General features: G+C 34.2%; 1 protein-coding gene across 1 annotated transcript in view; it reads left to right on the top strand.

Moving 5' to 3' along the window:
- LOC149960512 (uncharacterized) overlaps nucleotides 1-14,779 on the top strand; it is a 32,992-nt gene that overhangs the window by 153 nt on the left and 18,060 nt on the right. The window lies entirely within an intron of this gene.

The raw sequence follows: 14,779 nt of genomic DNA, 5'->3' as shown, positions 1-14,779 counted from the left end.
TTACAAAACTATACTGAATTGGGTCTTTCAGTGTCTGCATTTTATTACATTTAATTATTTAAGTTTAGGCATGCATTTTAGTAATGTGAAACATAAATCACTAGTATGTTCTAGAAGTTTTTCAATTTCTGGCACCTATCACCTTATTTCTTTTCTAATTTGCCTGATCTGAACAACCCATTTGCCAATCTCAGTTGTAAAATAATGATTTTAAGATTTGTAGATGAATAATAGCACAGTCCTAGAGACATGCAAATGGCAGTGTAATACTTGAATTTTGTAGAAAGTCCAATTATTATGACCATAAATGATTGTCTGGAAATATACGATACTAATCGTAGTGTAGTGGGTAATTATTTCTGAAATCGACAGGGTTTGTTGCTCGGTAGTGGCGGATTTCAACCAAACTTTTTTTGTGGGTTTATATAGCACTCGTATGGAAATGTATGAAGCACGCGGGCCCTAATTGAAAAATTTCAAAAGTTGTGAATTTTTCAAATTTGACTTTTTTTTAATAGATTTTGCGCACTGTCTTCATATTATATTGAATATCTCAATTGGTATTGGTTTTTTAAATACGAAATTTGGTATCCCAGGCTAAAAGGACCATCTAAAGTCGATATTGAGGTCAATTTTTTTATAGATATGTTATAGTTTTTGCAATATGAGCTCATTAGGGGGGTAGTACTTGATGCTTGATTCAGAAAAAGGGTCAACTGGAAATTCATTAAATATTTTAGCTAAAAGCCTACTTATAGAGAGAATATATACGTTAAAATAAAATTGATGGTATCTCGATTATTAAGGTCAAAATAATTTTTTTATATTTTAAGGTTTATTCATTTTCACACAAAATATTGCTAATAAATTAAACACAAGGTAGGACTTATCATTTATTTACACAAAAAGGGTGTGCTCCAAAATTGATGAAATATTACGATAATCTTCGCGCCCGAGCTGTTGTCACGCGCTACATGCATATGTCTCTGGTGAAATTTTTTCACCCCCATGGGTTTCAAGAGTTCCTATTTTTGGCCAAATAGAAAAGACGAACACTATATTCCAAAGAGTAAAATTCTGTGCAAGGTTAAACGTCCAACGTGCCCTAGGGGAAGACACTACTATTTTGATGAAGAATGTTCGAAGAAAGTCTTATCGGTTTTCTCAAAATAGAAAAAAAAACTTTAGTTTTTTACTATCTTAAAAAAATATTTATTGAATGTATTGTTTCACCTTTAATAATTTTTCAGTAATTTTTATTTCACCTCCACAAAATTTTTCGGTAAGCAATATACGTGCGCCGAGATGTTTAATATAAAATTTCATCAATTTTGGAGCACATCCTTTTTGTGTAAATAAATGATAAGTCCTACCTTGTGTTTAATTTATTAGCAATATTTTGAGTGAAAATGAATAAACCTTAAAATTTTAAAAAATTATTTTGACTTTAATAATCGAGAAACCATCAATTTTATTTTAACGTATATAAGTAGGCTTTTAGCTAAAATATTTAATGAATTTCCAATTGACCCTTTTTCTGAATCAAACATCAAGTACTACCCCCCTAATGAGCTCATATTGCAAAAACTATAACATCTATAAAAAAATTGACCTCAATATCGACTTTAGATGGTCCTTTTAGCCTGGGATACCAAATTTCGTATTTCAAAAACCAATACCAATTGAGATATTCAATATAATATGAAGACAGTGCGCAAAATCTATTCAAAAAAAGTCAAATTTGAAAAATTCATACCTTTGGAAATTTTTCAATTAGGGCCCACGTGCTTCATACATTTCCATACGAGTGCTAGTTGGGAGTATTGGTTAAAAGTATAAAAGTTTCGGGAGATTTTCAAAATTTTAAGTTTTTACTTAGTCTTAAATGTCACACGCAAATAAATGAAAAGAAAGATAGGGAAGTTGACCTTTTTTCTTCGTAGTTTACAAAGTTTATGCAGATATATTAAATTTTACTGAGTTTATATAATCAATTAATACTGTTGTAAGAGATCTAGGATGGGGTTGTCATATGTTAGGGAATTTAATAAAGGGCCTAAAAAGTCAGGTAATTCAATTTTATTTTGACACTTTTTTAAAGTAATTTTAATCTAGATCTATGATAAATTATGTGATTATTATTTAGTTCCTTGAAATTTTGCTAATTTATCGTTGGAATAACTTTCGTACTTAAATATAAGTGGATTTGATTTTATTAACTTCTGGTAAAAGTAAAATATTAAGTTATAAATTGTCTAATTTTGGCCTTAAAAAGTCAGGGAAGACAGAATAGTCAGGGAATTTGAATCTGAAAATATTGTGGGAATCTTGTAGCGGAATTTGCTTTGAATATTTAAATCAGTTAGCGGGGATTTGAGCAGGTCATAGACGTTGTCAGGTTCTGGTTAGCCATCTCAAAGTGTACATTTTTAAATTGGGTACTGGGTGACCACAATTTATTAAGATGGGGACTAAGAGTTTAAGAATCTTAATTACAAATGACATTTTTTTATTTATTAAGAAAAAGCACAAAAATACCTCACAGTTATGCCGTTCAACGTTAAATTAAAACTTAAACTATTGTTTGCTTAACCGAAGAGATGACCCTACGCATCACTACTCTTGACAATTGATGGGTACACTCTGTTAGAAGTAGTCTTCCATTATATTTGATGCCCTTTCCTAGTTGGGGCTCCTTTTATATGCAAGTTGAAATTCAGTAGGCCGAGATCTCTTCAAGCTTAATTTTAATTATTTAGTTTCCAACCCGCGAGATAGCTTATCATGTGGCAGATTTATGTTTAGGTTCTTAAGGTGTAAGTTTGAATTTTATAGCCCTTTATATTAAAGGTACCAACCCAACATTTTTATAAATTTGGGAAAAGTTATGAAAATACCAATTTTTATGGCCTGAAAAGTAAAAGGTTGTTATATAATGGAATTGATTTTTAAATTGACGTTAGCACAGTATTATATGTAAATGGAGGTGTGGAACTTCAACTTTATAGAATGATGAATGTTTATAAATATTCCATTGCCCAGATGCTTGACTATCAGTGAGACTTTGGTAACACTGTTCTTGAAGTATGTTATTGCACGCTCTATTTAATGCCTCTTGGTGTCTTGACTTTTGATAGAATGTTTTGCTGAGTCTGAATTATGTGAGTGGATAGGTACAGAAAAGTTAGGTTTATAAATTGACGTTAGCCAGCCTAATGCTTGAAATTTGAAGGTCAAGCGTGACAAACCCCATTTTTATTAAAACTATTCTATAATAAATGGAATATCAATCTAATAATTGATTTATACTAAAAAGAATGGTGAAAAGCATCATAAAAATTAAGTAGTGTAAAAACACTTGCGGATTATTATTTGTAATTTATTTGCAAAGTCCTGTATCTCGACTTGCTTGACCTTCGCTTCCAGGCAGCAATATCTAGTTGCCAGGTGCTTGGCTATCAGTGGAAACATGTGACGCCTGACAGTAGTTCATGATGATGTTTCTTTTTTAAATACTTGGTATTATGCCTTTATTTAATTACTAAACTGTCTTATTTCTGATTGAATATTCTAGAATTTTTCTAGAGTTGTATAAGGCAAGTACAAATTGTGGTCATTTTTTGGTGGTATTCTGCTGTGGTTTTTTCTTATAATTTTCCTCATCAGAATGTTTCAATGGACTTCGTCTTAATTGTTTGGTCTAGAATAAATTTCTCCCCACATAATCAACACTTTGAATCTTTAGGTTTGGATAGATAACTTTCATTTAAGTAAATTTTACTATCTTAGTGGGTATTATATTTAAAAAATTATCATTTAAATCATGTATTATACCAAGAATGTATTTATTTATTCTCAGGGAGAATGAATATGTCGAGACGATCGACGGACACGTTGAGGCCCTAACCCCCTAACGCTAAGGGGGGGGGGGGAGAAAAAGGTGGCGGTCTAATTTTTTGCGTCCTCGCAGCAGCGTTAATCGCGTCTAAATTCAAGAAATTGCAAATAAATTTAATATTAATTAATTAAAACAATAGTTAACTTCATTAATATCAAATTATTTATATATTTGTCAAGAAAAACATGCATAAACCTTAAAAAAAATCAAATAAAAAGGTCAACAACCCTGATCTTACTAGAAAACACAAATTGATAACATAGGTTTTTTCCATTTTGTTTATTGGTTCACCAAATTTCAAAGAAAGTAACTCATCATCCATTAATTTTTTTATACTACTTTGCAAAATACGCAGTCTGTCTGATTATGAATTTTTGTTAATTTCATATAAAATATTTTTGCATCTGAAAATCTCGTTTAACGGGTAGTTCTATAAAAGTATAACTGTCATATCTTTCCAATTTTTAACAACTTTCATAAGTGTCACTTACCTCTTTCCACTGATTTTTAAATGTGATAAGATTTGTGTAGTGACCTCAACTAGAATTTTTTTTCCATTATGCGCAATTATCCCTTATTTAGTTTTGACATTTTAATTATCGTACTTAACAACTTTACGGCTGCCCAACCAACAAATTTTTAAAAATTAGATTTTTACGCATCAGTATTACTAAGGCATGCACAAAAGTACTGTAAAAGTTTCAGGTAAAAGTCAAAAATATTTTACTATTTATGACTTAAAAAATGGTTTTGGATTTTATAATTTTCGCATTAAGAACCATGTTAAAATCATAAACTTAGGTTTTGAAAAAGTCAAATATCTCAAAATTACGTTCATGTTGGTTAAAAGGTTTTGCCATGGGACAGCCGTTTAGTTAGTCATTTTTTTTAGTCCGAGCATTGTGATTTTAATTTACTCTGCCACATATATAGCACACGCTGCTTTTGTTTCAAGATCTTTCCAAAAAAATATCTATCATCAGAAGCTACAGGTTTCTTCCTGTTTGAGTTAATTATTTTTTACACCGCATTGTACCTAATAAAAAACACTCGTTGTTTACATTTCAAAAGGCTACTTAAAAAACTTAAACCACACCTCACAATTCCTTGGAGTTATGTCACAAAAAATACTGTACATGTAATGACCACCAATAGCCTTCCGCAATTCACAACCATTGAAGTTAACCTTGCTTTCATTATGAAATGAAATGAAATGGTTTATTTAACGTGCATAACAACAGTACAAATAGTACCAACATGGTTATACACTGGAAAAGGGATAGTTACAAATTAATATGGCTATGCCAATGGAATTGTGAAGAAGTTATACAATTTTTAAAATAGATGAATATTTGCAAGAGAATATATCAATTTCAGTACTATACATGTTACAAGTATTTTGCATACGTGCTAGAGGCGTGAAGGTAAATTTATTACAAAATGTTATTCTGAGTCGAGTGGCGTGGGTCGGGACATGGAAATTTAAGGAAGACAGTAGTGTCGGGAAGCTAGAGTATTTCAGTAGGCGCCAAATAAATATAATTTATCGTTTTTTTGCATAGCTCCGTATAGTTTCCATATTCAGGTTTCCATATTGGGGAGAAAGTACGTATGGACTAGTTCAAGGAATTTTCTTTGAACTCCTTCAATAGCTGTGAGCAGGTATTCCGCACAGCCTCCCCAGGATAACATGTCATATGTTAACTTTGATCGCACAAGGCTGTAATATAGGGTTTTAAAGCAAAATAAGGACTTCAATTCTTTAGCGAGCTTCAGTACACCAAAGAGAGTGCGGCGCGTTCGACCGACGATGTTCCAAACTTGTTCACGGAAATACAGGCCACTGTCGAAAATGATTCCCAGGTCTTTTAGGGTCATGGTATGTGGTACACTGCTGCCCGCGACCGTATAGTGACTCATGAGGTGTTACTTTCCGTGTAAGCGAGATGGTAATGCTTTTTGATCCGTTGATTAGTAGATTATTTTGACCACACCAATCGGCGACGCGGTTTATATCCTTTTGCAGGGCCTGACTATCCTCGGTGCAGCTAATGTTACGGTAGATTTTGTTATCGTCGGCGAACTGCTTTATTTTAGAGTGGTGCACCACCTTGGCGAGGTCATTAGCATATATATTATATAGTAGGGGGCCTAGGGAGCTGCCCTGAGGGACCCCGCATGACGTTCGGTAAGAGACATCAGTGACGCAACCGTTACATTTAATGATATTTTCTCTGCCACGCAGATAGTCATCAATCCATTTAGCGGCGTTTCCGTGCAGTCCGTAGATCTTGAGTTTAGTCAGAAGAAGCGGGTGGGATACACGATCAAATGCTTTAGATAGATCAAGGGAGACAACATCCACCTGACCTCGTTTAAAAATGTGACATGGTTCGTCTCTACCGAGCGCGACTGCAAGAATCCGTGTTGGTGTTCAGAAAAGTTCGGCTTGAACCACTCATATATTTTCTTATGCATTAGTGCGTCGAATATTTTAGCAAAGATACAGACCAGTGAGATCGGTCTATAATTCGTTACGTCACCAGCGAAACCGTTCTTGAATACCGGCGAAACCACGACAACCTTCCAAAGAGAGGGGAAGACTCCAGAAGTCACCGATAGCTTGAAAATGTAATGGAGAATAGGCGCAAGAATAGCTAGGCAGCCCTTAACTATAAAGATCGGTATGTTGTCGATTCCGGTAGATTTGGTGTTTTTAAGGTTTTTGGTGATGAGACAAGTGTCAGCCTCTGTTAAATCGATATCGGACATCGGATATCGGATTGGCAATTAGTACGGAATCAGGTAGGTCGTAACGCGTAGAATCAGCCAGTGAGTCAGATGCGATATTCGCGAAGTTGGTAGAGAATTCCTTGGCCAGGGTTGTGGGATCCGATGTAAAGGTGGAATTTACCGATAAGGAAATAGTAGGCGGTCATTTACGAAAGTCCAGAGATGTTTAGGGTCTTTTATCGATTTTTCATACGTGATAACCGGCTTTTTAAGTCTTTGCACAAAAATACATAAGCATCGTGGTCAGCGACGTTGCCTTTGGTTTTTAACTTCCGGTGAAAGTACCGCTTGCGACGAAGCGCCTCAGTTAATTCTCTGGAATACCAGTAGGGGTGTTTAGAATGTTTCGGAGGTCCGGCCCTAGGTATGTGAGTAGTCATGACCGTCTGGACACGGTCCGTAAGAATTTGGACGCATTTGTTTACATCCTGTGATTCGTATAGATTCGACCAATCAGTGTTGGCCAAGTCTTGGTAGAGACTGAAATACACATTTTTTGTATTTAAAGGTAGCATCGGATGGTGTGGCGGAGGTCAAAAGCTCGCCATGATACGATATCAGTAAAGGCGGATGGTAGTCGTCAATCGGGACGAGCGATGAGGTCGCTAATTCCGCTGTGACGAGGTTATTGTTCACCAGGATCAGATCGAGAATGTTTCCAGCAGTGTTGAGTTGCGTTAAATTGGAGTCAGTGCAAAAGTCAAGCACTGCTCGCGCCTTTCGAATAACGTTCGGGCTGCAATGTAGTGTAGAGTAGGTAGACCAGTCGATGCCAGGGACGTTATAGTCCCCAAGAATGATCAGGTCTGCGTCGATGGCTGAGAGTTTTGATGATAATAGCGATAAGTTTTGGACAATAATGTCCGGGCTAATTTTTTGATTAAGATAATATTAATATATAATAATAATAATAATAATAATAATAATAATAAAATGCTTTTTTATTGGATATCCTTTTAAATCACAAGATTTGTTTACAAAAGGGTCCACAACTTTTAAATTAAAATACACTTATAAGAGTTTAATAATTAGTTACAAAAAAGTAATTTAAGTCAATATATCAGAGATGGCTGCCTTGAACTTATTTATACTATCAAGAGTTTTATATTTATAATTGATACTATTCCATAGCTTAATGCCGTTAAATTTAGTGCTTTTATCTCTAAGAGATGTTTGGAAGGTTTCAACGTAAAAATTATTATCAGCACCCCTGGTATTATTCAAAATAGAGGGACATGAAAACCACTCCAGTATGTAGTCAGTGGTTCGTAGAGTTTTCACTCTAAACATAAAAATAAGTAGGGCTTGTTTATAAGAATAAGACAGAGTATTAAAGTTAAGAGTGGCGCGAGCTTGTGTAGAAGAAGATCTTTTAGCCATTCCGAGAATCAACTTTGCGCCAGTATTATGAAGGATTTCTAATTTATCCAGGCTGGACTTAGAGGCATTAAAATAAATGATATTTCCATAGTCGAAGATTGGTTTAACAATTGCATCATACAGTCTTTTAAGATTGATAGGGTCAATAAAACATTGTAACGGTCTGATGGTCCATAAACGTTGTCTAACTTTGGCAGCGATTTTTTCGAAATGGTACGTCCAAGAGATTCCCTCGTCAAACCAAATACCGAGGTATTTGAAAGTCTTTACTCATTCTATTTGAGTATTAAAAATATGTTCAACACAATAAAATACTTTCCATATACTACTCAAAACAGGATAACTGCGAAGATTAACATATGTTTTAACAATATTCCTCTATCAATTTAGGATCAGCATAAGCAATTGTTAAATAACATTGGTATAGCATGTTTTAGCATCTAATATCGGAAATCTGTTAATATTCCAAACACCAGCACCTTTAGTGTGATAATTTCTATGAATTTCACTTACAAAAGGGAGTTTTGATTCCGTTACAGTTTTAGTACTCTTAACTTAACTTGTTGCACCTCTGTTGTGAATTTTTACCATCAACTGTTGTATTCCTTAACCGCTCTGTCTGATGTACCTCAAGTTTGTGCAGCTCATATCCCAACAAGCAGTTGGTGTTTTGCTTTCAATCTATTTTTCATGAGCAAAAATTTTTTCATAAATTTCAGTTGCCTATTTCATTGAAATGTGCTTGGATTTATTTCAATATCAGAATTATTTATAATACCAACTCTAAACCTGTTCAGAATTTCACTATTTCAGGGAAAGAAGCTAATCACCTGAGTATGCACAAGCTTCTTATTAAATAAATTCCCACTACGTTTACTAAGCTGAATTATGGTTCAATAACAATGAAATTAGGTTCCCTAATTATGATCAGTTCTATAAATAGTTTTTAGATAAATATTTATCACGTGAGTACGAAAGACAGAGGTTGGCTCAATGTAAGCAACAGCCAAATAGGGATCGCAAGACTTACTTGGATCATTATTTATAATTTCCGAAATTAAATTCTGGGAAGTTGATACATAATTATTACCATTTACATAGTTATTAATTTGTTGTAACTCAAATCTTTTTGTACAATGGGTTGATTTGGTTTTAATTTTTTTCAATTCTCACTACTTGCCACTAGGAATTTTTATCCTTAACAAAAATGTGTACTTGTGATTTTCCTCCAAATTTGGGATCATTTTAATATTTTCTTGAACTTGGATTGGCAATTACACGACTAAACCTTTCCAAGCTTTAATGAATAATTTCCTATAATTTTATAGGCTTTGTTGTGGGATTTGTTTATTTCTCTCTGTGCTTTTGGAATTTGTTAGTTTTTGCTCTCAGCTTTAGCTGTCTACCAAATTTTTCAAATAACAATGCCTCACTGAAAATGTTTTTCAGTAGGCATATGTTGCTTCATCAATAGGCTGTTTGCACTATTTTCAGTAACTAATCTTGTATTCGGTCCTAAAGAAAAAAATTATTTTTCATTAGTGCATTAACCTATTCAATTCTCTTAAGAGCTCTTAGAACTGGATAATGTGTGGCTATTTCACAAAGAGCATGTGCCACACTACTGCAATTTTCATTGTCGTTTTATAAGAATCAGGTTATTGGACCCAACATTAACATTTAATATGATTGTCAGAGCCAAGATGCAAAAATGAAGTTTGCAATCACCACTTGCAAATAAATTTGCTAGAGTGGGCTTGCTAGTAGTTTTAGATACTTCAGAAACAAAACTTTCCAAATGATCTCAATCCTAACATTACAAATTCCTACAACTCCAATACAGACACTATATTAAAGAATTTTTCCATGAGAATCCAGGATAACCTAATTATTTATCTTCATAAAAGGTACTACTAATTCAAAAAAATTAGTAACTAAACCAGTTTCCTTATTTTGTTTAATAAAACTGTTTCAATATGCCCTCTGACGTTCTTGTAATAGTAGCAGAATTGAATTTTCTATTTGTCATAAAGAAATACTTCCTCTCCGTTTGTCTCTCAAAACATTATAACACGGCCTTTACCATTTATCCTCGCTACAGTACAACCTATCTGTGACTAAGATATTTTAAATCGTCAGCTGAAATATTTTTACCAGTCTTTATTGGTTTTGAAGCACTTTTGCATGTATCAATAAATTCAGTGGCCTAAACTTAAATCCTCGTAAATTGTTTTCTTTTCAGGTATAGAGCTTTACAAGCGAACAATTTACGCGTATTTGCAAAATTCTTAGATTTTACCATCTAATTTGGCATTTATTTGGTCAAAGAAAATTCTTTGTATTTCTCTGCAGTATGAAAATGCTTTTTTGAAAACCCCAGCACCTAGTACAATCTTCGTATTATATTACAAATTTTAATTTGTGATAATTATAATTATTTTTTGTTTTTCCTTTTATCAGCACTTGATATTCAAACTTTCACCATAAAAAATTATTTTTGGTTTTCATTGCCTGTTCATCTGTCTATTATGCTAAATATCATATCTTACGCTCTTACTGGGTGGGACTAAAAGCATCACATAAATCCTTTCCAATATTTTCCTGGTTTTTTTCATTCTATTATGCAAAATATGATGTTTTTATGTAGTTTCTACGATTGAATATTAGTAATATAACCGATATAACTTAAATGTATTTTATTTTCAGGTAACAACTCTTTCGCGTTGTTTCTTGAACTGTGCCACCTTTGATGTATAATTTCAATTAAAATAAAATACAAAAATTCATTGCAATTTTTCTTTTGAGCTTCTGGTTTAGTCCTTTTCTGATGACTTTTTCTTTGTGTATACTTACCATATACTTCAAATGACATCACAAAGCACTAACAAGGAGACGACCCGAGGTGATAATCACCGATTTTGTTCAAACTCGGGTATAATGTACATCTCCATGTAACTTGAAAAACCTGCAAGGGAAGAGCTGCGACGGGCTTTCGTTTTGCCATGGCAACCGAAAACGTTTTTGATAACATGATTTGGAATTTTCCCATTGAAAATAACATGGGAATCTCCCCCTGAGAAACCTTTTATAAATGAAAAATTTTGAAAATTTAAATTGATTTTAAAAATTAAAATTAATCAAGTTTAAATGCAATTCGGTCAATTGGGGGCAGGGGCGGCGATATAGGGTACGCAGGGTACGCAACTGCGTGGGGGCGCATTTTTCCGAGGACTATAAAGTCAGTAAGTTTTATAGTTGGCGCCAAAATTAGGTAAAGACTGGTTTAAATTTGATGTAGTTCAGTCTTTAAACACGAGTAGTTTATTTAAATGCGTTACGAGTCTTACGCTACTTCATTTTAACTTACTCTTCGAAGAATTAGTTCATAACGCAGGCAGAGAGCCCAGAGGTCCTATAATTCCTCTAAAATCCTATATTTTCAAATCTGTCCTATAATGTCCTATAATTTCGTGAAATCTCCTATAAAGTCCTATAATTTTGAGTAAGTGTAGGTCTTCCGAAATAAAATTGTGGCGTAAATTGGAACTAAAACTATCTCTACGCTGTAAAAACCTAAACCGTTGCCTATAAACACGCTGATACTTTTATCTCGGCTTATTTTCGGCCCTTTATCTTCGAAAGCCTCTAGAACGCGTCGTCTGCTTTTTTGGGCATAGTTTTTATTTTTTTTTAATTGAATTTACATCAGTGTTGCCAATGCAAAGAGTATAAAAACTACGTAACCTAGAGATATAATGACGGTCGAAAGCAGTAAAGGAAGTTGTAGCAACCGGGGGCACTCAGTGAATTTTCACTTCAAATTTCGGTACCGCAGCGCCATTACGGCAGTATTTAGTACAATAAATAATAAAACCGGAGAAAAATGGCAGTTACGGTGTTGCGGAGGTGCTAAATTTGGCATTTTGGATATTTAATTGTCTAATATCTGTCAATTCAAAAAAGTGACAGTAATTGGTTACTGTTTCGTGATTTTTTTAGTTAGAATTTGTGGATTCGTTGTTTCGGTGTTTATTTTCAAAAAGTGAAGAATAAGGCGTTTGTTCTCTAACGTTGCCAAGTCCTAAAGGTAACCAATTCCATAAGGAATTTTCAAGAATGTTGAACTAAATCAAAATGATTGCCACTTAAAACTGCCGTAGTGGCGCTGCGGTACCGAAATTTGAAGTGCAAATTCACTGAGTGCCTTCCCCCCCGGTTGCTACAACTTCCTTTACTGCTTTCAACCGTCATTATATCTCTAGGTTACGTAGTTTTTATACTCTTTGGCCAATGTGTGGGATAAATCCCATATTGTGGGATTTTTAACGATTTTTTGGGCTATGTGGTATAAAGGGATTTTTAAGCGAAAGTCATTGATTTTGTGGGATTTTGGACCTTAAATTTTTTATTATTGTTTTTGAAAAACCACTAATTTTTCTACGCTGACAGCCGCCCCTTAGGCTAGTGCTAGCCTAGCCTAGTACACATAGTGATGCAGCTCATAAACATAGCTAGACACATAGAATTGCACAATTTAGCAATGTATTCGAAATCGTCGAATATTAATTGACTATTAGCTTTTTGGGAATCAAATTGAATAAGAAAAATTGTAAATTATAAAAGTATTTTCAATTTATTTATTTTTCCCGCGCTAGTCTACGAAACTAAAAAATATTGGGCAAGTTTTGCTCTGAGTTTTGGGTGGGGGTGTGGCTAAAAACGTTTTGGGGGGTTTGGCTGAAAATTTTGTAACGGGCTGTGGGAATTTCGCTCCTCAAACATTGGCAACACTGATTTACATTTTTTCTAATGACTGTAAATTGGAAAAAGATGTAGTTTTGGAAGCTGAATATTTTCCGATTGCATTATCCCTTTAAGCTGAAATTTGCTCGACAATATCATTTATAAAAAAAAATAAAGTCCTATATAAACCTATATATTCGAATTTTTGGTCCTATATAATCCTATATTTTTGGGGAAAAAATCCTATAATTCCTATTAGGAATTTCAAATTTTGACTGGGCTCTCTGCGCAGGGTACACGCCGGAGACTTTTTAGATTATCTAGTCGCGTTATGAGATTTACTCTACTTTACTTTAAGTTTTACTGCTTAGAATCAGCTCATAAAGCAGGATACACGATGGACACGTTTTTACTTTATGTTACATTTCTATGTTGGAGCTTAATAAGGAAATGGGTTGTTTAAATTTAAAAGTAACATATTATGTGATATTCGCAGTGGCGGCTTCAGGATATTACTAAGGGTAGGCTACTTAATTCTTTAATTTGGGGGCTTCCCCTTTACATACACTAACTAAACAAAACTGTGAAAAAACCGGTTTATTTTTAATAATTTACAAAAGAAATGTACGTGACTGTTTATGTGATTTTTTTTTAGTCGATCAGCATAACAATGCACATATGGGCAACATCCTGCAACAGCATTCTCCATTTTCACTTACAATTGTTGCAAAAACACTTGCCAGTTGCCATGCTTTATTTTATCTTTATTTTGGAAATTGGGACTCGGAGAGTCGGAAACATTGAGTTGGGAATAAATAGAGCTACAACTAAATCTGGCTGGCGCGGGACCAATTTCGTCCTAAAAGGAGACTTTATCAACTTTATCGTTCTACCGTGGCGGCATCTGTCTCTAGTGGTGGCAACTATATTACAATTGAATTTTTTCGCGAATCTGATGCGAAATTGAAATGGATGATTACTCGTAACAAACAAACCTTTGAAGTTGTTTAAAAATAATTTTATTTGGACTACACGATCCTTTTTAACTAAAGTTACGGTGAGTTAGTTAATAATTATTTATTTTTAGCCATATAAATTTACAAAATATAGATGGCGCTACCGCCGAATTATATAGATGAATTTCGTACATTCTTATCAGAAAAGGTCCCGCGTAACCATGGCAACCAAAATCGTAATTGTAATTCTAGCAGTATTATTCCCAATTCAATGGTCAGAAAACCGCGCAATTTATCATCTGTCTAACGATGCAACACTTTTTTAGTAGCTAGTTTAGCAACTACAACGAATAAAGGCTGCGTTCGAAACAATATTAGAAATCAGTGTTCAGTGTTCGCAACTTAAAAATAGCAGGCTTTTAATTCGGATTTTGATATTTCTAGTTTCGCAAATCATTTTAGGGGGCTGTTCGGGGCCCCTTCATCTAGATTTGGGGCCCCCACAAGCGAAATAAAAGTAGGCTGTAGCCCTACCCCTGGCGCCGCCACAGGATATTCGATGTAGTTTTGTCTAAGTACCGTCACGTACCGTACATCATTTTTGTTGAACAAAGGATTGAGACTAATACGAGGATCTTTCGAATTTGTTGAATTGGTTCAACCGAGGGTTCAACTGTTCGACAAAGAGACTAATAAGAAAATGTCCAATAAAATGAAACACAGTGGAGCACAGTTTCGTAAGAGAAAAAAAGAAAAAGATGATGAAATGGCAAAACTTCCAAAAATTGTCGATTGGAACAGGAACCGGAATCGTTTATATAAAAATGCTAGGAACCAGAACCGGAACCGACAAAGCGCAAACTTAAGAACCGGAACCGAGATAGTCCGAAAACATGGAACCGTTGCATCCCTAATATATATAGAAAGGGGCGCACTGATTGGGGGACCCTTAAAATCCTTCAGATTCCCATGTTATTTTCTTTGGAAATAATTCCAAATCATGTTGTCA

Source organism: Leiobunum rupestre, chromosome 1 (assembly GCF_980474605.1).
Source record: "Leiobunum rupestre chromosome 1, qqLeiRupe1.1.hap1, whole genome shotgun sequence".
Lineage (NCBI taxonomy): Eukaryota > Metazoa > Arthropoda > Arachnida > Opiliones > Sclerosomatidae > Leiobunum > Leiobunum rupestre.
The sequence above is the reverse complement of the archived record's forward strand: the minus strand, read 5'-3'. Positions and strand labels throughout refer to the sequence as shown.